Source organism: Hyla sarda, chromosome 2, assembly GCF_029499605.1.
Source record: "Hyla sarda isolate aHylSar1 chromosome 2, aHylSar1.hap1, whole genome shotgun sequence".
In the NCBI taxonomy this organism is placed as follows: Eukaryota; Metazoa; Chordata; class Amphibia; order Anura; family Hylidae; genus Hyla; species Hyla sarda.
Genome location: NC_079190.1, coordinates 339980124 through 340001213, shown reverse-complemented (window position 1 = coordinate 340001213; position 21090 = coordinate 339980124). Strand labels below are relative to the sequence as shown.

General features: G+C 46.0%; 1 long non-coding RNA gene across 1 annotated transcript in view; it reads right to left on the bottom strand.

Moving 5' to 3' along the window:
• Window positions 1–9702: 9702 nt before the first annotated feature.
• The window catches only part of LOC130356495 (uncharacterized), a 125142-nt gene continuing 113754 nt past the window's right edge, over window positions 9703–21090 (bottom strand). Inside the window, exon 3 of the long non-coding RNA XR_008888899.1 lies at window positions 9703–9882. This is a non-coding gene — a long non-coding RNA (uncharacterized LOC130356495). The remainder of the gene's footprint in view (window positions 9883–21090) is intronic.

The following is a 21090-nucleotide window of genomic DNA, read 5'->3' as shown; positions in this document are numbered from 1 at the left end:
ACAAGTATAGAGCAGGTCTTTGAAGATGTCGTTCACAAACTCCTGGAAGACGGCTGGTGCATTACGAGTCCGAAAGGCATGACTAGATACTCAAAATGACCATCTCGGGTATTGAAAGCAGTCTTCCATTCATCACCCTCTCGTATCCGAATGAGGTTGTAGGCCCCTCTGAGATCCAACTTAGTAAAGAACTTGGCACCTCGCAGACGGTCAAAGAGTTCTGCAATCATGGGAAGAGGGTAACTGTTCTTGATAGTGATGCTATTGAGTCCCCGATAGTCTATGCACGGCCGAAGAGTACCGTCCTTTTTAGTAACAAAGAAGAATCCTGCTCCGGCAGGGGAAGAAGACTTTCTTATGAATCCTCTCTGTAGGTTCTCTCGTATATAGTCGGACATGGCAAGATTCTAAGTAGGTGAGAGAGGATAAATTCTGCCCCGGGTGGAGTAGAACCGGGTATGAGGTCGATTGGACAATCATAGGGTCTGTGAGGGGGAAGGACCTCGGCTTGTTTCTTGCAGAAGACATCCGCAAAGGAGTGGTATGGCTCGGGCAGGCCAGGAGGCGGAGAAACTTGCGGGTCCCGTTTGACAAGTACAGACTTGAGACAACGGTCAGAACAGGAGGAACCCCAACTCAAGATCTCCCCGGTGAACCAATTCAGGACAGGAGAATGACGTTGAAACCACGGCAGGCCCAGGAGGAGTTCGGAAGAGCAGAAGGGAAGGACAAAGAACTCCAAAGTCTCAGTATGAAATATCCCAATGCCCATCTGCAGAGGCTGGGTGCGGTACTGCACCGTGGTATTTGTCTACCAAGGAGGCATGGATGAAGTTGCCAGCTGAACCGGAATCCAAGAAGGCGGCAGCGGAGAAAGAGGACTTGGAAGAGAGGGACAACTGCAAGGTTATGATGAGGCGTGGAGAGGAAGAGTCCACACCTAGCAACGCCTCTCCCACGTTTACTAGGTGCAAGCGTTTCCCGAACGCGGTGAACGTAGAGGACAATCTCTAAGGAAGTGCTTGGTACTGGCACAATAAAGACACAGGTTCTCGTCTCTGCGACGGCTTCGTTCTTGCCGAGTCAGACGTGACCGATCCACCTGCATGGCTTCCGCTGCGGGAGGCCCAGTAACGGGTTGAGGTGGACTCAGAAAAACAGGAGCCAGACGAGGGTAGCGTCTAGGACGAGCCTTTTCCTTTTCCAGGAAGAGTTCCTCATGTCTCTCGGTGAAACGCTTGTCTATCCTAGTGGCCAGCAAGATGAGGTCACTAAGAGTGGAAGGTAGCTCACGTGCAGCCAGAACGTCCTTAATCTCGCTGTTAAGTCCCTTCTTGAAGGTGGCAAAAAGGGCTTCATTGTTCCAGTTCAGTTCAGAAGCTAGGGTGCGGAACTGAATGGCATAGTCACCCACGGTAGAACTTCCTTGGGTCAAGTTTAATAAGGCAGTCTCTGCGGAGGTAACCCGGGCAGGTTCCTCAAAAACATTCCTGAACTCCTGTCAGAAGCTCTGGATGGAAGAGGTGGCTGGATCAGCGCGATCCCATAGCGGAGTAGCCCAGGCCAGGGCCTTCCCGGACAGCAAACTGAGGATAAAGGCTACCTTGACTCGCTCAGAAGGGAATTGGTCGGACAGTAGCTCGAGGTGTAGAGAGCACTGCGACAGGAACCCACGGCACTGCTTCGGATCTCCGTCATACTTGTCAGGCAGGGACAAACGGATTCTGGAAACGGTGGTTACAGCAGGCGAGGTGAAGAAGCAGATGCAGACGGAGGGGCTGGCTGTTGCTGAGAAGGCAGAAGCTGCTGCATCATAGCGGTCAGTTGAGCCAGCTGTTGACCCTGCTGGGCCACAATGGAGGTGAGGTCCGCTAGGCTTGGCAGGGGAACATCAGCGAGATCCATGGCCGGATCTTACTGTCACGAACCGGCAGGACAGGTAGTGGATCCTCTAGACCAGAGAGGCGATGGCGCGGGTCGTACTGAGGGATCGGTTCTAAGCAGTTACTGGTCTTCACCAGAGCCCGCCGCAAAGCGGAATGGACTTGCTGCGGCGGTAACTACCAGGTCGTGTCCCCCATTAACAACTCGACCTCTCTGGCAGCTGATATGGCGTGATACACAGGGAGCAGACAAGAGCGTAGTCGGATGTAGCAGAGGTCAGGGCAGGCGGCAAGAGTTCAAAGGCGAGTAGATGGTAGCAACGGGTTCGGCAACAGGCAAGGCAATACTAGGCTACAGGGAAAGCTTTCTCAGAGGCACAAGGGCACAAATATCCGGTAAGGGCAGGGTACTTTTATAATTTGGCCCTTAATTAACCATTTGGGCCAGGCACTAATCATTGGTGCGCTGGCCCTTTAAACTTAACATAGCTCGCGCGCGCCCCAGAGAGCAGGGACGCACGCGCCGGGACACGTGGCCGGTGTACACATGAGCGGGGAGAGGTAAATGAGACTGGGATGCAGATCGCGTGCGGGGACGAGCCGCGACGCGACCCGCATCCCCGCCGGAGACCACAGGGACACTGCGCCCCCGGTCAGGGTGAAGAACCGAGGCACGCATGGCTGCAGCAGGAGGCGGGCGCTCCGGTCCAGAGGCAGAGACCGGAGCGCTCGTCATGACACACATCAACGTTTGGAGCCCTGTTATGGAGCTCTGTTTGCTGATTCCATTATAATAACGGAACTTTAGTGGAGAAAAAATCCTGCATTTCAGTTTTTTTTCTCAGTTTAAAGCAGGTGTAATAACAGGCATCTAACAAAACCCCTCTGGACCCCATTCAAAGTAAATGGGACCTGTCAGGTTACGTTGATGTCCAGTGTCTCAACTAGAGATGAGCGAACTTACAGTAAATTCTATTCGTCACAAACTTCTCGGCTCGGCAGTTGATGACTTATCCTGCATAAATTAGTTCAGCTTTCAGGTGCTCCGGTGGACTGGAAAAGGTGGATACATTCCTAGGAAAGAGTCTCCTAGGACTGTATCCACCTTTTCCAGCCCACGGGAGCACCTGAAAGCTGAACTCATTTATGCAGGAAAAGTCATCAACTGCCAAGCCGAGAAGTTTGTGACGAATTGAATTTACTGTAAGTTCGCTCATCTCTAGTCTCAACCTCCATCCCAGCACCATTATCAGGTGTCGTAATGGAGCTGCCTATTGGAGCTCCATGACACTGATGTGAACCTAGCCTTATATCCATGCCAAATTTTTTATTTATTTTTTTTTAATAAATGTGCAAAAAAAATCTAAAATTCTGTTTTAATTTTGTCATTGGTTTTTGAGTGAAAATTTTTTAGTTGTTTATTTATTTTATTTTAGCAGAAGGCCTTAACATAACAAATTTTGAAATAAGTGAAAGGGTTTGAAAACTTTCCAAATGCATTGTACCTAGTAGTTATGGTTCGAACAATTCCTGTTTGAAGGATTAGAACTAAAGGTTATGATAACAGGTTGTACAGGCATAACATGAAACACTGTGTCTATACAGGATTTTTTGTACAACATAAGAAATGCAATAGTCAAAGGGGACAAGGCTGGTGATGTAAAAAATTGAAAGAATATAAATATATAATATAAAAAGAATATCTGAGTGACTACATCACAAGGACGGGAACCAGTCAAGACCTGACCACAAGAGGGGAGTTCCCAGTTTAAAAAGTGTGGAGAAGCCAAAATGTTGACCAAAGATTCTAAGTGATATTGTTACAGCGTGCGCTCCGGTCCCTGTCCCCGGACCGGAGCATCCGCCCCCTCGGCCTTCTGCCCCGGGATCACACTGACCGGGAGCCCGGGTTCCCTTGTGTCGGGGAAGCGGCTGCCGTGACGGCTGGCCCCCGTTCACTTGCCGCGTCCCAGTTCCACTTACCTGGCTCCCCGCTCCTTGCGCCGTCCATCTCTGCCTCCCGGCGCGTGCGGCCCCGCTCAGTAAATTTAAAGGGCCAGCGCAATTGCGCTGGTTCCTCACTTCCCCTGCCTTCCTAATAAAAGGCACCTGCCCCTTCCTGCCCTTGCCGGATCTTTGTGCCCTAGTGCCTCTGAGAAAGCTTTCCTATTGTGTGTATTGCCTTGCCTGTTGCCGAACCCGTTGCTACCGCCTACTTGCCTGTGAACCCTTGCCGCCTGCCCTGACCTCTGCTACGTCCGACTACGCTCCTGCCTGCTCCCTGTGTACCGCGCCATATCAGCTGCCAGAGAGGTTGAGTTGCTACTGGAGGATACGACCTGGTGGTTACCGCCGCAGCAAGACCATCCCGCCTTGCGGCGGGCTCTGGTGAAAACCAGTAACCACTTAGAACCGGTCCTCTGGTACAACCCGCGCCATCAACTCTCTGGTCCAGAGGATCCACTACCAGTCCCGCCGGTACGTGTCAGTAAGATCCGGCCATGGATCCCGCTGATGTTCCTCTGCCAAGCCTACCGGACCTCACCTCCATTGTGGCCCAGCAAGGTCAGCAGCTGGCCCAGCTAACTGCCATGATGCAGCAGCTCCTGCCGTTTCAGCAACAGCCAGCTCCTCCGCCTGCATCTGCTGCATCTCCACCGCCTGCAGTTGCCACCGATTCCTGAGTCCGTCTATCCCTGCCGGACAGGTATGATGGAGATCCTAAGCAGTGCCGAGGGTTCCTCTCACAGTGCTCTCTCCACCTCGAGCTACTCTCTGACCAGTTTCCTTCCGAGCGAGCCAAGGTAGCCTTTATCCTCAGTCTGCTCTCCGGGAAAGCCCTGGCCTGGGCTACACAGCTGTGGGACCGCGCTGATCCAGCCACCTACTCCGTCCAGAGCTTCTGCCAAGAGTTCCGGAATGTTTTTGAAGAACCGGCCCGGGTTACCTCCGCAGAGACTGCCTTACTAAACTTGTCCCAGGGAAACTCTACTGTGGGCGACTACGCCATTCTGTTTCGCACCCTAGCCTCAGAACTGAACTGGAACAATGATGCCCTTTGTGCCACATTCAAGAAGGGACTTAATAGTGAAGCAAAGGACGTTCTGGCTGCACGTGAACTACCTTCCACCCTTAGTGACCTCATCTTGCTGGCCACTAGAATCGACAAGCGTTTCGCAGAGAGACGTGAGGAATTTCTTCTAGAAAAAGGAAAAGCTCAACCTAGACGCTACCCTCGTCTGGATCCTCTTTTCCAGCGTCCACCTCTACCTCTTTCCGGGCCTCCCGCTGTGGAAGCCATGCAGGTGGATCGGTCACGGCAAGAACGAAGCCGTCGCAGAGACGAGAACCTATGTCTGTACTGCGCCAGTACTGAGCACTTCCTATGAAACACTTCCTACGAGCGGGAAACGCTCGCACCTAGTAAACGTGGGGGAGGCGTTGCTAGGTGTGGATTCATCCTCTCCACGTATCATCATACCCGTGCAGTTGTTCATCTCTTCCAAGTCCTCTTTCTCCGCTTCCGCCTTCTGGGATTCTGGTTCAGCTAGCAACTTCATTTCAAGTACCATATTCCAGTAACCCGTCTACCTAAGCCATTCCTGATTTCTACAGTTAACGGTGAGAGACTCTCTACCACGGTGCAGTTCCGTACCCAGCCTCTGCAGATGGACATTGGAATATTCCATACCGAAACCTCAGAGTTCTTTGTCCTCCCTTTCTGCTCCTCCGAACTCCTCCTGAGTCTGCCGTGGCTACAACGACATTGTCCCGTCCTGAATTGGACCTCCGGTGAAATCCTGCATTGGGGCTCCTCTTGTTCTGGCCGTTGTCTCAAGCCTCCTCCTGTCAAACAGGTCCCGCAAGTCGCTCCGCCTCCTGGTCTGCCCAAGCCGTACCATTCTTTTGCGGATGTCTTTTGCAAGAAGCAAGCTGAGGTCCTTCCTCCTCACAGACCTTATGACTGTCCTATTGACCTGGTGCCCAGTTCGACCCCACCACGGGGTAGGATCTATCCTCTCTCACCTCCTGAGACTCTTGCCATGTCTGACTATGTTCGTGAGAATCTAGAGAGAGGATTTATTAGAAAGGCTTCCTCCCCTGCTGGAGCCGGGTTTTTCTTTGTGACTAAGAAGGACGGTTCTCTCCGTCCCTGCATTGAATACAGAGGACTTAAAAATCTCGGAACTATTTGATTGCCTCCGAGGGGCAAATATCTTCAACAAATTGGACCTACGAGGCGCCTATAATTTGATCCGCATCCGAGAGGGGGACGAGTGGAAGACCGCCTTCAACACAAGGGACGGGCACTTTGAGTATCTGGTGATGCCCTTCGGCCTTTGTAATGCATCTGCCGTCTTCCAGGAATTTGTCAACGACATCTTCAGAGACCTACTCTATACCTGCGTGGTCGTATACTTGGATGACATCCTCATCTTTTCCTCCAATTTGATTCAACATCGGGTCCATGTGCGACAAGTTCTCACCCGCATTAGGAGCAATCGCCTATACGCCAAACTTGAGAAATGCCTTTTTGAACGGTCCTCCCTGCCTTTCCTGGGATACATTATCTCAGCCCAAGGACTTCAAATGGATCCAGACAAGCTCTCTGCGGTACTGGATTGGCCACGCCCCTCTGGACTCCGATCCATACAAAGATTTATGGGTTTTGCTAATTACTACAGACAGTTTATTCCGAAGTATTCCACTCTCGTGGCTCCTATTTTGGCTTTAACATAAAAAGGAGCCAACCCCAAATCTTGGCCTTCTCAAGCCGAAGAAGCCTTCCAGTCACTGAAAGCTGCCTTTGCCTCTGCACCAAGCCCTTCTCTCTCGAAGTGGATGCCTCCTCGGTGGGGGCTGGAGCTGTCCTTACCCAAAAGTCTCCCGGGGGCAAAACAGTAACTTGTGGCTTCTTTTCTAAAACATTCTCCCCCACAGAGAGAAACTATTCGATTGGAGACAGAGAACTGCTGGCCATTAAATTGGCACTGGAGGAATGGAGGCATTTACTTGAGGGTGCCTCACACCCTGTGAACATCTTCACTGATCACAAGAACTTGGCTTATCTCCAGTCCGCCCAGCAACTAAATCCCCGCCAAGCTCGATGGTCCTTGTTCTTCGCCCGCTTTAATTTTGAAATCACATTCTCTATTTTACCCTAGGTCATCAATTATAAGTTCCTCCATTCTTGGAAAATTAGAAAGTTCTGAAAATGATGGGCCAATGTGAATTTTCAATCTAGGGATAACCATCCTTGTTGCCTGTAACATAGTAACATAGTTCATAAGGTTGAAAAAAGTCCATCAAGTTCAAACTATATCCCTAATGAGTTCTGAGTCCCTTGTTATAGATACAGTCCTGGGTATAAATAGATCATGGGAGAGATCTCTGTACTGCCCCCTGATATATTTATACATAGTTATTAGGTCACCCCCTAAGCCTTCTTTATTCTAAACTAAATAACACCAATTCTGATAATCTTTCTGGGTGCCGTAGTCAGGGGCGTTCGAACCGGGGGGGGAGGGGGGAGGGGATGGATCCCCCCAGGAATTCGGGGTGGGGGACCGATAATGGTTTCATACCCCCCCCCCCCCCCCTCCCAGGAACCGGTAATGGTTTAATCCCACACGCGAAGGTCACCGCCGTCGCGACTTTCAATAACAGCAGTGAGAACTGTAGAAATACCAGCTTCGGTAGGCCCCACCGATGCCTGTGGCCTGCCTGTAGGAATTAATTTGTGCGCCGCTACTTTAAGAGAGTGAAGCATTCTGGGGGGATGAGCCAACGTGCCTGCGCGCAGCTGTGACGCAGTTGGAAATCTGTGCTGCCGTGCCATAGGTGTAGAGACAGTCTCGGAAAAGCCAGGCTCCAGCAATTGGCACATTTTAGAGATATTAGCATCATAAATTAATTTGTATCCCATTATTTTCCTACTAGGAAAGCTGAGTGATGATTCCTGTGAGAAATATAATAGCAGCCATATTTTTTTCACCCAGTTATCCTAGACTTCGGAACAGCAAAGTTTGCCTAAATATGTGGTTAAACATCCAACACTTCATACACATATATAGAAAACCAAAAGGACAACACACCAAGGGAAGGAAGAAGTTAATCAGGTATAGCCACCAAAGTGGCGAATAAATGATATATATACCAGCTATATCCCCGAGGTAAGTATGGGCCATTAATGTGTGAACTACATATGTATATATAACATCAAAGAACAAAGAAAACCGGAGTCACTTATATAACAAATATTGTGTCCCATTGACACCAAGTTTATTAATTACATAGAAAAGACAATGCATATGATAAAAACAGAGAGGAATACAGCATAAAAAAAGGTGATATCACCGGCCCTACACATTAACAGTTAATGTTAATATATATAAACAGGTCGCATCCCGTTGCAACCATAAAAGGATGCAGCGTGTGAACATAAATAAAAGAGTATGGTATAATCAAAAGGTAGCTACAACGCACTTATGTTTAGTGCATGTAAACACAAGTAATGTAAATACGAAATGGGATACAGACCAATAAAACAGTGCCAGGAATGTGTAGCTGAATGGCAGGAGCCGGGATGGCACCACTCCAACATATGTACGTCAACATCGGTACGTCACCTTTGTCTGGGAGTGGCTCTATCCCGGTCAGTCTGTCTATTTATGTTACAGGAACACCAATCGGTATACAGACCTGGAAAAATGGTATGCCGAACACCTGTGGCAGATCATCGGCCCATGAACGCCGTCACAGACTGCCGCCCGGGAGCCGGAAATGGCGGCGTCACATGACCGCAGCACGTGAGAAGTCACATGACTAAGTCATAATGCTGAAGCGGCCTCCCGGATCCCCGGAGGTGCCAGAGCGGCGCATGCGCACATGCGACAGGCACAGTGCCTGTGAAAACACAGTACACTGAAACAGCCCATAGGAGATAATGATAGAATACACAGATAAGCAATAAGTACTATAAGAAACTGATGTTAGTGTAGTAGATAGGTGGTAATGAACAGGTAAGTACAAGGTTATAACAACAGTGATAATAAATTGTGAATGTAAAGTGATGAGGTTACAAAAATTGAAAACAAATTGGTATACAAATTAATAATAAAAAAGTAATATAAATCATTTTGTGTGCATCCTCATATATATTGGCTTGTGTATATTCAAGTAATTAGGGTGCGGGTATATAGGGCATCATAAATTGATATGATGCAGCATTAAATGAAGCAATAATGCATGGAATGTCATATGTAAGAAGTTAGTGTCACCGGACACAGAAAAGACATAATAATAATAATAGATTATTTGTATGTATGTTTGGGGGGGCCTGATATACCCTAATGTAAAAAAACAGGGTGAAAGATGATAAGAGGCGTCACCAAAAAAAGGTGGCAACTAAGTGATGTCATCAGCCTATATGTGGAGTGAAATATGAATATAAAATCATGGGTGAATGAAGTGAACTCAATATGCATATGTGTAAATATATTATGTGTATATACTATTATTACATGCATCAAACCATAATAGTCACGCCCCCCCCCCCCCCATAGACTTGCATTGAGGGGGCGAGGCGTGATATCATGATCTTCCGTCACCGTGGTCGGGAGAAATTAGCCAGAGAACCTCTAGCGCTTCCGGAAGCAGTTACAGGTGGGTGCTGCTTGCTATATTGCGGGGGTCCCCAGTGGCGGGACCCTGACGATCTGACATTTTATCCCCTATCCTGTTGCTAGGGGATAAGATGTCTAGGGGCGGAGTACCCCTTTAAAATAGAATATACACGGAATGCAATTAGGTAATAGAAAAAGGTTTATTGCTAAAGATATACCCAAAATGATATAGACCAATACAATGTAAAATCTGTCAGCACATAGGATGATGGAAGACATCGATCTGCAACATTGTAGCAGGAGTTGCAGATCCAACTTTTCCTGTATCCTAAAGGGTCTCCCATGAGCAACAATTATAACATATAAATGGTGTCCTGAAAAGAATAACAAGAGAGAGAAAAAAGAGAGCTGTTATAATTAATGATAGTAAAAACAATATATTAAAAACAGACAGAGCAGACAAGGAACTCAATAGTGGTCATAATGGTCAGAGAAATGGTCCGAACTGAAGTATTTCGTTTAAGCCAAGAGGCTGCATAGTTATTAGCACCAGATCCAATAGCTCTCACGTTGCCCAGGTCACCACCTCGCATGCCGGGATACAATCTATCAATTCCACAGATCTACAGCAGTGAGTCATTGCAATCATGTAGTTTAAAGTGCCTCGGTATAGCTTTTAGGTCCTCAATAGAGGCCGCCGACTGTGCCAATCTAATTTCCCGTACATGCTCTCTGATGCGCAATTTAAGAGGGCGTGTGGTAAGGCCCACGTAAACTTTAGGACATGGGCAAACAGCATAATATACCACATATTGTATGTCTTTTTTGGCCTGAGAATCCATGAAGGATGTTGCTCTTCTAACATTAGGGCAGGCCACCACATATATAGGCAAACGTTGCTGTTCTGAAGTCTAGGAAAGCTGGATGAAAAAAATATGGCTGCAATTATATTTCTCACATGAATCATCACTCAGCGTTCCTAGTAGGAAAGCTGAATGATGATTCCTGTGAGAAATAACAGGAATCATAATTCAGCTTTCCTACTAGGAAAGCTGAGTGATGATTCCAGTGAGAAATGTAATTGCAGCATTAGTTTTTTTTTCACCGAGCTTTCCTAGACTTCAGAACACCAAAGTTTGCTTAAATATGTGGTAACACATCCAACATTTCATACAAGGGGAGTGTATGTTGTTACCACATATATAGGCAAACTTTGCTGTTCTGAAGTGTAGAAAAGCTGGAGGAAATAAATATGGCTGCCATTATATTTCTCACGGGAATCATCACTCAGCTTTCCTAGAAGGAAAGCTGAGTGATTCCTGTGAGAAATATAATTTCTCACAGGAATCTGTAGGTGAAAAATTTTAATTATTATGGCTAAATGAAGGTCAGTTGGGAAAAGGAAGATGTAAATCTACAAAAAAAAAATGATGTCCTCAACCCTTTTGCACTTTCGTTTTTTCCTCCTTACCTTTTAAAAATCATAACCCTTTCAATTTTGCACCTAAAAATCCATATGATGGCTTCTTTTTTGCGCCACCAATCCTACTTTGTAATGACATCAGTCATTTTACCCAAAAATCTATGGCAAAACAGGAAACAAATTAATTGTGCGACAAAATTGAAGAAAAAACGCCATTTTGTAACTTTTGGGGGCTTACGTTTCTACGCAGTGCATTTGTCAGTGAAAATTACCCCTTATCTTTATTCTGTAGGTCCATACGGTTAAAATGATACCCTACTTATATAGGTTTGATTTTGTCGCACTTCTGGAAAAAATCATAACTACATGCAGGAAAATTAATACATTTAAAACTGTCCTCTTCTGACCCCTATAACTTTTTTATTTTTCCGCATATGGGGCGGTATGAGGGCTCATTTTTTGTTCCATGATCTGAAGTTTTTATCTGTATAATTTTTGTTTTGATCGGACTTTTTGATCGCTTTTTATTCATTTTTTATGGTATAAAAAGTGACCAAAAATATGCCATTTTGGATTTCGGATTTTTTTAGCGCTTACGCCATTGACCGTGCGGTTTAACTAATAATATATTTTTAGAGTTCTGACATTTACGCACGCGGCAATACCACATATGTTTACTTATTTTGATATTTTTTAACAAAGTTTTTTTTTTTTTATTGGAAATTGGGGGTTAGATTAGGCAGATTAGGATCTGGAAAAAGTTGAGGAATCTGCTGTAAAAGTATGAAGCCTAAGATCTTTGCCTGGTAGGTTCTGTGGAGATGAGTTATGGGGGGAAGAAGTGTTCATGGCAGTGTGAGCCAGATAACACAAAGAAGACACCCTCTGTGAGTCACTGTTATCATTATTTATTACCCCTTATATAACCACTTATATGGTCTGCAGGGCCTGTGTAGAGCCTGGGTCACCACTAGAGATGAGCGAACTTACAGTAAATTCGATTCGTCACGAACTTCTCGGCTCGGCAATTGATGGCTTATACTGCGTAAATTAGTTCAGCCTTCAGGTGCTCCGGTGGGCTGGAAAAGGTGGATACATTCCTAGGAAAGAGTCTCCTAGGACTGTATCCACCTCTTCCAGCCCACCGGAGCACCTGAAAGCTGAACTAATTTATGCAGGAAAAGTCATCAACTGCCGAGACGAGAAGTTCGTGACGAATCGAATTTACTGTAAGTTCGCTCCTCTCTAGTCACCACTATATAGTCAATGTATTGTAGTTGTTTACTTAGTATCAGTGGCGTTATCCAATCACAATATGATGGTAATGGTAGTGGTCATGGTGTGGTGAAATTATTTGCCTCTTGTATGGTGATCTTATTGATGATATTGGTCTCTGTATAGTCTTATGTCCTGGTGTGGAGATATTATTTTATGTCTTTAAACCCCAACCCTTGAGAAAATTGTGTGTGCGCACCTGGTGAGCATGCCCTGTATTCTACAACACTCTTCTACAATGATTGGCCAGGGGGAGGATTTATGTCTGAGATTCGCCTAAGGCCTTACAAAGTCTAGAGACACCTCTGCTGTTCAGAGCGGTTGCTGTTTTTTTCACTGTAAATCTCCTGTATAATAATGTCCCACACATTTTCAATAGAGTTTAGTTCAGGTTAGGAAGAGGTTATGTCATTATTCTTCCATTGTTTACCCATTACTGACTGGCCACACAGTGGAGTACTTTGATGCATATGATGAAGCATTGTCCTCATAGGCATGCGTAGCCTATTGCATTAGGGGGTGCACCCTAAAGCACAAACTCACGCCGCGTGCGTGCATATATATATATATATACACACACACACACAGACACACAAATACACTCAGGTTGGCAGTACAGTTCCTCCATATTAGGTTGGCAGTACAGTTCCCCCCACATTAGGTTGGCAGTACAGTTCCTCCCACATTAGGTTGGCAGTACAGTTCCCCCCCACATTAGGTTGGCAGTACAGTTCCCCCACATTAGGTATAGTACAGTTCCCCCACATTAGGTCCAGTACAGTTTTCCCACATTAGTTGCAGTACAGTTCCCCACATTAGGTGCAGTACAGTTCCCCCACATTAGGTGCAGTACAGTTCCCCCACATTAGGTGCAGTACAGTTCCCCCACATTAGGTGCAGTTCAGTTCCCCCACATTAGGTGCAGTATAGTTGCCCCATATTAGGTGCAGTACAGTTCCCCCACATTAGGTGCAGTACAGTTCCCCCACATTAGGTGCAGTACAGTTCCCCCACATTAGGTGCAGTACAGTTCCCCACATTAGGTTCAGTATAGTTCCCCCACATTAGGTGCAGTATAGTTCCCCCATTAGGTGCAGTATAGTTCCCCCCATTAGGTGCAGTATAGTTCCCCCAATTAGGTGCAGTATAGTTCCCCACATTAGGTTGGCAGTCTAGTTCCCCACATTAGGTTGGCAGTATAGTTCCCCACATTAGGTTGGCAGTTCAGTTCCCCCACATTAGGTGCAGTATAGTTCCCCCACATTAGGTGCAGTATAATTCCCCACATTAGGTGCCGTATAGTTCCCCACATTAGGTGCAGTATACTTCCCCACATTAGGTGCAGTATAGCTCTCCACATTAAGTGCAGTATAGTTTCCCCACATTAGGTGCAGTATAATTCCCCACATTAGGTGCAGTATAGTTCCCCCACATTAGGTGCAGTATAGTTCCCCACATTAGGTGCAGTATAGTTCCACACATTAGGTGCAGTATAGTTCCCCACATTAGGTGCAGTATAGTTCTCCACATTAGGTGCAGAATAGTATCTATGATTGTATGAAGTGCACTCCATCAGTTGCTCTATTTGTGAACTAAACATACAAAGGACAGTAACTCACATATAATTGGACTGCACAATAAAAAGCATTAGTAAACATTCACAGAAGTAATTACATAATAGCGTGTCTATGTAAAAATGGTCCAATAGAGTAAGTGTGAAGTAACACTGTGTATTGTGACCAAAAGCCACATTGCATGACCAGTAACAAGTGGGTATGAGCGGTAGCTGGTGGCGGCCATCACATTCAGAGTTTTTATGGAATGTTGTAGAGGTGCTATAGTTTTAATAGTTTATAATAAAAGTGAAGTTTTAAGGTCCCCAAAGTGTTCTATTTTTGATTATTAAGTACGGAAGACCCATATAAGCAGTGGTGAAGTTGCATCCTTTAGAGTTGATACTGACTACCTATCTAGCTTCAAACCTACCTGGATATATTTAAAACTACCTGGCTACTTACCTAGATACGTACCTACCTACGTGGCTACTTACCTAACTGTCTACCTGTCTACCTACTAAGCTACCTGCCTGTTTACCTAACTACCTGACTGCCTACCTGGGTAGCAACTTAGCTACCTACCTTGATACCTACTTAACTGGTTATTTACCTAGCTACCTACTTGGTTATCTACCTAGCTACCTAACTGACTTTGCCTACATGCTTTCTACCTAGCTACCAACTACCAATCCACCTAGCTACCAACTGACCTAGATAGCTAAATACCAACCTACCTATCTTGTAGACACTGATTTGAATAGGGACCTTCCATAGGATAAAATATACCTTTTATTAAGTTCCAATTAAATATTGACTTACCCTACAAAATAAACAGGCTGTCACTGGTCACCTATGGTTTAGCACACATTTATTATATTGCACTTGAGTATAAGTAGTCTCTCAGGATAAACTCCATATAAAGTGCAAAAACAGTGTATAAAAACACACAAGATATATACACAAAGAATTCCAACAGGAGGTATGGTCCAGGTTTATCTTCTATTCTGTTCTCACTATCGGTCAAAGCTGAGTTTTTTTTTGTTACCTGATGTGAATTATTTTATGTATCAATATGTTCTCATTTATGCCACTGTTCACATGTAAGTACTGTATGTTTATTCACTGTAACTGACTACATTCATTCTAGGGGTGGTAACTAGCATTTACATGTAGCAGTTTTTTTCTCCATGTCACTGTTCACACACATGTACGTTTTTTAGTCCGTGGATATTTTATTGCAAGCAAACAATTACACTCTCCTTAGTCACTGTGGTTGGTCCGATATTCCAGTATTTATATTGTTCTTTTATGGTAACTAACATGGTGACTGCAAAAAAATCGGACTAACCACAGTGACTAAGGAGAGTATTTTTGTTTGTTTGCAATGGAATATCCACAAACTAAAAACATACATTTGTGTGAACAGTGGCATGGAGAATTAACTGCTACATGTGAATGCTAGTTACCATCCCTAAAATGAATGTAGACAGATACAGTGAATAAACAGTTACATGTGTACAGTGGCATAAATGAGAACATTTTGATACATAAAGGAATTTATGTCATGTAACAAAATCAACTTTGACTAAGAACAGAAGATAAACCTGGACCATTTCTCCTGTTGGAATTTTTGTGTATATATCTTGTGTGTTTTTATATACTGTTTTTGCATTTTAAATGGATTCTATCCTGAGAGACGACGTATACGCAAGTGCAATAAGATAAATGTGTGCTAATCCATAGGTGACCGGTGGCGGCCTGTATATTTTGTAGTGTAAGTCGATATTTTATTGGAACGTAATAAAAGGTATATTTTATTGTATGGAAGATCCCTATTCAAATCAGTGTCTATATTATTAATGTACTGGGAGACCCATCATTTTAACCTGATAAGTGTTAATACCTACCTACCTACCAAGCTAGCTAACAACCTACCTACCTGGTTACCTACTACCCTGGCTACCTACGTAGCAAGCTAGCTGCCTGCCTACCTGGCTATCTAGAAACCTAAATACCTACCTAGCTAACTACCTGGCTACCTACCTAGCTAGCTAACAACCTACCTAGCTAGTTGCCTACCTGGCTACCTAGCTAGCTACCCACCTATGTTGCTAGCAACCAACCTAGCTACAAACATACCTAGCTACCGATGTAGCTAGCAACCTACCCATGTAGCTAGCTACCTACTTACCTGCCTACCTATCTAGCTAGCTAAAAACCTACCTACTTTCTGACGTATTTATTTACCTGGGGGGGCTATAGTGGGGGAATAGGCCTACTTAATGGGGGACCTACTATCCTTATTATGAGAAGGCAGTGCACTGTAAAAATGCAGAGTCTAACATGATTGTCATATTTTAATAGTTTGGATATTTCCACATTTGGCGATACCAATTATGTTTATTTTTTTTTACACATTTATTATGGAAGGGACATAATCACTGATGTGCGTCATTAGCAATAAATGAAGAGCGTTCAGCTAGTAAGCGTACTTCATACACCCAGACTGCTACCATGGCATACATGTACAACATGTTTCGTCAAGGTGTTAATGGTGACTACACTAACCCCTCGTCCTGACCTCACACACAGCCTACCTCCCAAAGTCCTGACGAATCCCTATCTCCTCAATTCACTGCTCCCTGAAGGTAACTGTGATGAGGAGCCTGTATTGTCATGCAAAATTAAGTGATTTTGGTCACTCCCCCTTTATGGATCCGCCTTTTGCAAAGCCACTCCCAATTACAATGCTATCCCCCCCAGATTGGTGGGGTTTCCTACGCCCCTGACTGTAGTCCTCCCATTCCCAGTATTACCGTGGTTGCCCGTCTTTGAACCCTCTACAGCTCCACTATATTGTAAAGGAGCTGGATGTGGATCCTCCAACCTGTGTGGCTGATGACACAGACCGTATCAGGGACGGAGTCTAAGGTGCCGCTGGGCTTCACCAGAGCCCGCCGCAAGGCAGGATGGGCTTGCTGCGGCAGGCAACACCCAGGTTGCTTCCCCAGACACGGCTCTACCACACAGGTAGCTGGGCAAAGTGAGGTACCAGAGGATAAGGCAGTAGCGTAGTCAATGTAGCAGAAGGTCAAGGCAGGCGACAAAGGTGCAGAGTCAAATAATGTAGCGGGAAGGTCTGTAAACACGGGTAAGGCAACAGGCAAAATGGAATGCTTAATCTTAGGCTGGGGAAACTGAAGATCCGTCAGGGAAGAGTGGGAGGTGCAGGGACTTATAATGTGGTGTCAGGTGCAAACACTAATTATCGGCCAGTGTGGCCCTTTAAATTTCAGAGCTCCGGCAGCTGGGATACAGAGGCAGCAGAGCGTGGTGGGTGACGGGCTGGGATTCGCATGCGGGCGCATCCCTCAATGTGAATCCCAGCCCTGCTGACAGACGGGGACACTGCACTCACGGCCAGAGCGCAGAGTGTAACAGTGCTTCCCCCCTTTAGTCTCCCCCTCCTCTTGTGGTTCAGAGATTTTTTGAGAAGATCCTGGTCCAAGATATTGTCCTGTGGTTCCCAAGACCTCTCCTCTGGACTGAATTCTTCCCAATCCACAAGAAAGAAGCATTTTCCTCTGACCAGCTTGGAATCTAGAATTTCCTTAACAGCAAAAACATCAGAGATACCGGAGATGGAGGAAGGCGAGGTGTCCTTTTGAGAAAAGCGGTTGTGGATGAGACATAGGGAGACATGGAAGGAATTCGGGATTCTGAGAGAGCAGGGCAGATGGAGGGATTAAGTTGTTTTGTTAGGGACCCAAAAAGCGTGGACCCAGTTTATAAGAGGGTACCTTAAAGCGGATGTATTTGGAGGATAACCACACTTTGTCCCCAGGAGAGAACTCGGGAGGAGGGCGTCTTTTCCTGTCCGCTTGCGACTTCATACAGGTCGTGGCATGAAGAAGGGAGTAATGAGTCTTCTGCCAGATGGAGGTGAAATTCAGCACCAGTTTGTCAGCCATAGGTACTCTGGAGCAAGAAGTAGACAAGGGAAGAGGAGGACAATGATGAAGCCCATAGACCACAAAGAAGGGTGAAGTCCCAGTGGTTTCAGAATCTCTATGGTTGTAAGAAAACTCGGCCCAGGGTAGTAAATCGGCCCAGTCGTCTTGGCAAGAAGAGGCAAAATGGTGAAGATAGTCCCCCAGGACCTGATTCACCCTTTTGACCTGACCATTGGATTTGAGGGTGGTAAGTTGAGGAGAAGTCCAGTTTGACTTGGAGACGAGAGCAGAGGGCCCTGCGAGACGATATGAGTGGGCAATCCATGGAGACAGAAGATATGACCAAAGAATAGCTTGGCAAGCTGCGGTGCAGATGGTAAACCTGGCAAGGGCACAAAATGAACCATTTTAGAAAATTGGTCCACAACAACCCAGATGACCGTATTGCCGCCAGAAGAAGGAAGGTCAGTAATAAAATCAATTGCTATTTCGGTCCAGGGCAGCTCAGGAACTGGCAAAGGATGTAGTAGACCAGCAGGCTTGGCACGAGAGGTCTTGTCCCGGGCACAGACTGAACAGGAACAAACTTAGTCAATGACATCTTGTTTTACAGTTGGCCACCAATACTGTTGGGAGATGAGTTGCAAGGGCTTACGAATACCAGCATGACCAGCCAACAGAGAGGAATGACCCCATTTCAAGAGTCTTAGGCGGGGCGAAATGTTGGTCTTTCCAGGAGGCAGGTGCTGAAGACTTGCTGGTGCTGCGGAAATGAGATGACTAGGAGGAACAATATGTTGAGGGTGAGATTCTTGGTCTTGTACTTCAGAGGATCTAGATCTACTTCAGAGGATCTAGAAGATTGTTTTCTGCTGGACAGAAGTGAATAAAAAAAAGTAAAATCTGCAGAAGAATAGAGACCAGAGACCTGTCGAGGGTTGAGATGATGGGCAGTCTGCAGATATAGCAAGTTCTTGTGGTCAGTATAAATGGTAAGTGGGTATACAAAGCCCTCCAAGAGATGACGCCATTCTTCCAAGGCCAACTTAATAGCCAAGAGCTCACGATCTCCAATTGTATAATTTCTCTCCGCTGGAGAGAAAGTCTTAGAGAAGAAACCGCAGGTTACAGTTTTTCCTTTGGATGATTTTTGTGTCAAAACTGCACCTGCACCAACTGTAGAAGCATCGACTTCCAAAATAAATGGCTTGCCTGGATTTGGTCTTGACAACACAGGAGCAGAAGGGAAGGCGGATTTTAACTGTTTGAATGCTTCTTTGGCCTCAGGAGTCCAGTCCTTCAGATTAGCAATTTTCTTGGTAAGAGAGACGATGGGGGCAACTAAGGTGGAATAGTGAGGACTAAATTGCTGATAATAATTGGCAAAGCTGAGGAAGCGCTGAATCGCTTTCAAGCTAGAAGGTCAAGGCCAATCCAGTACAGCGGTCAACTTGTTAGGATCCATTTGCAGGCCATGACTGGAGACCATATACCCCAGGAATGGAAGACTGGTCTTCTCAAAAGTAAATTTTTCAAGTTTAGCATAGAGATGATTGTCTCGGAGGCGCTGTAAAACTTGGCGGAGGTGAGAACGATGAGTATGGAGATCACGCGAGTAGATGAGAATGTCATCTAAGTAGACAACAACACAGGTGTATAGGAGATCACAAAAAATGTCATTGACAAACTCCTGGAAGACCGCCGGAGCATTACAGAGTCCAAAAGGCATCACCAGATATTCAAAATGACTGTCACAAGTATTAAATGCAGTCTTTTATTCATCCCCTTTTCGTATACGGATTAAATTATAAGCTTCACCAAGATCCAACTTGGAAAAGATTTTGGCCCCTCGCAGATGATCAAACAACTCAGTGATCAAAGGAAGCGGGTAGCAGTTCTTAACAGTGATCTTATTCAGGCCACGGTAGTCTATGCAAGGTTGTAGAGATCCGTCCTTCTTTGCTACAAAGAAGAAACCGGTTCCAGCAGGGGAAGAGGACTTCCTGATGAATCCCTTCTGTAGGTTTTCCTGTATATACTTAGACATGGCCTTAGTTTCAGGAACAGATAAGGGGTAGATTCTGCCCCTGGGAGGAGTGGGGCCTGGGCAGCAAGTATATGGGACAATCATAGGAGCGATGTGGAGGTAACACTTCGGCTTGCTTTTCAATGAAGACATCAGCAAAATTCAGTAGAAAGGAAGGCAAACTGGGCAGTGGACGAGAAGATGGTTCCAACTTGGTCACCCGTACATGAATGCAATGATTGTTGCAGTGCGGATCCCAGCGAAGGACTTCTCCAGTCTTCCAATCCAGTTGTGGGGCATGGAGCTGCAACCAAGGTAGACCCAGTAAGAGAGGAGAAGTACAGTGTGGAAGCACATAGGAGGACCTGCATTAACAGGGGTTCAGTGTGGTAAAGCAGGGTACAGTCCAGTTTTTCTCCATTGACCGTGGAGATGAACAGCGTAGAACTGGCAGAAGATACTTGTGCACTAGGAAGGCATCAATGAAGTTACAGGCGGAGCCAGAGTCCAGGAAGGCCAAGAGTGAGAGGTTCACTTTAGAAGGAAGATGAAGCTGAACTGTCATATTTAAGCGTGGAGAGGAGCGATTCACACCTAGGGAGGCCTCTCCAACAAACCCTAGGTGCGAGCGTTTCCCTGTGGCTGTGGACGTACAGGACAATCTTTGAGGAAATGATCGGCACTGGCGCAGTACAGACACAGATTCTCAGCTCATGGCGAGTTCTTTCCTGCGGAGTCAGGCGAGACCGATCATCCTGCATAGCCTCCACTGCGGGAGGCAAAGTAGAAGGTTGCGGTGGTTGCTGGAAGACAGGTGCCAAGTGAGGAAAGCGCCGAGGTCGTGCTGATTCTCTTTCTTGACGTTGTTCCTCATGTCTCTCAGAGAATTGGATATCAATCCGGGATGCCAATTGTATCAGTTCATTCAGATTAGATGGCAATTTCCAGGCAGCGAGGACATCCTTTATTTGGCTAGATAATTCCCTCTTGAAAGTAGCACAGAGAGCTTCATTATTCCAAGACAACTCCGACACCAGGGTCCGGAACCGGATGGCATATTCGCCCACAGTGGAGTTGCCCTGGGAAAGACTCAGCAAAGCAGTCTCAGCTGAGGAAGCTCGGGCAGGTTCTTCAAAAACTGTGCGAAATTCCATCAGGAATGCCTGGAGATTAGTAGTGATAGCATCACTGTGATCCCATAGTGGAGTTGCCCAGGCTCAGGCCCTACCAGACAGGAGACTGATGACGAAGGCTACCTTTGCTCGTTCTGTGGAGAACTGGTCCGCCATGAGTTATATGTGCATGGAGCACTGTGTCACGAAACCTGACAAGTCTTGGGATCCCCCTCA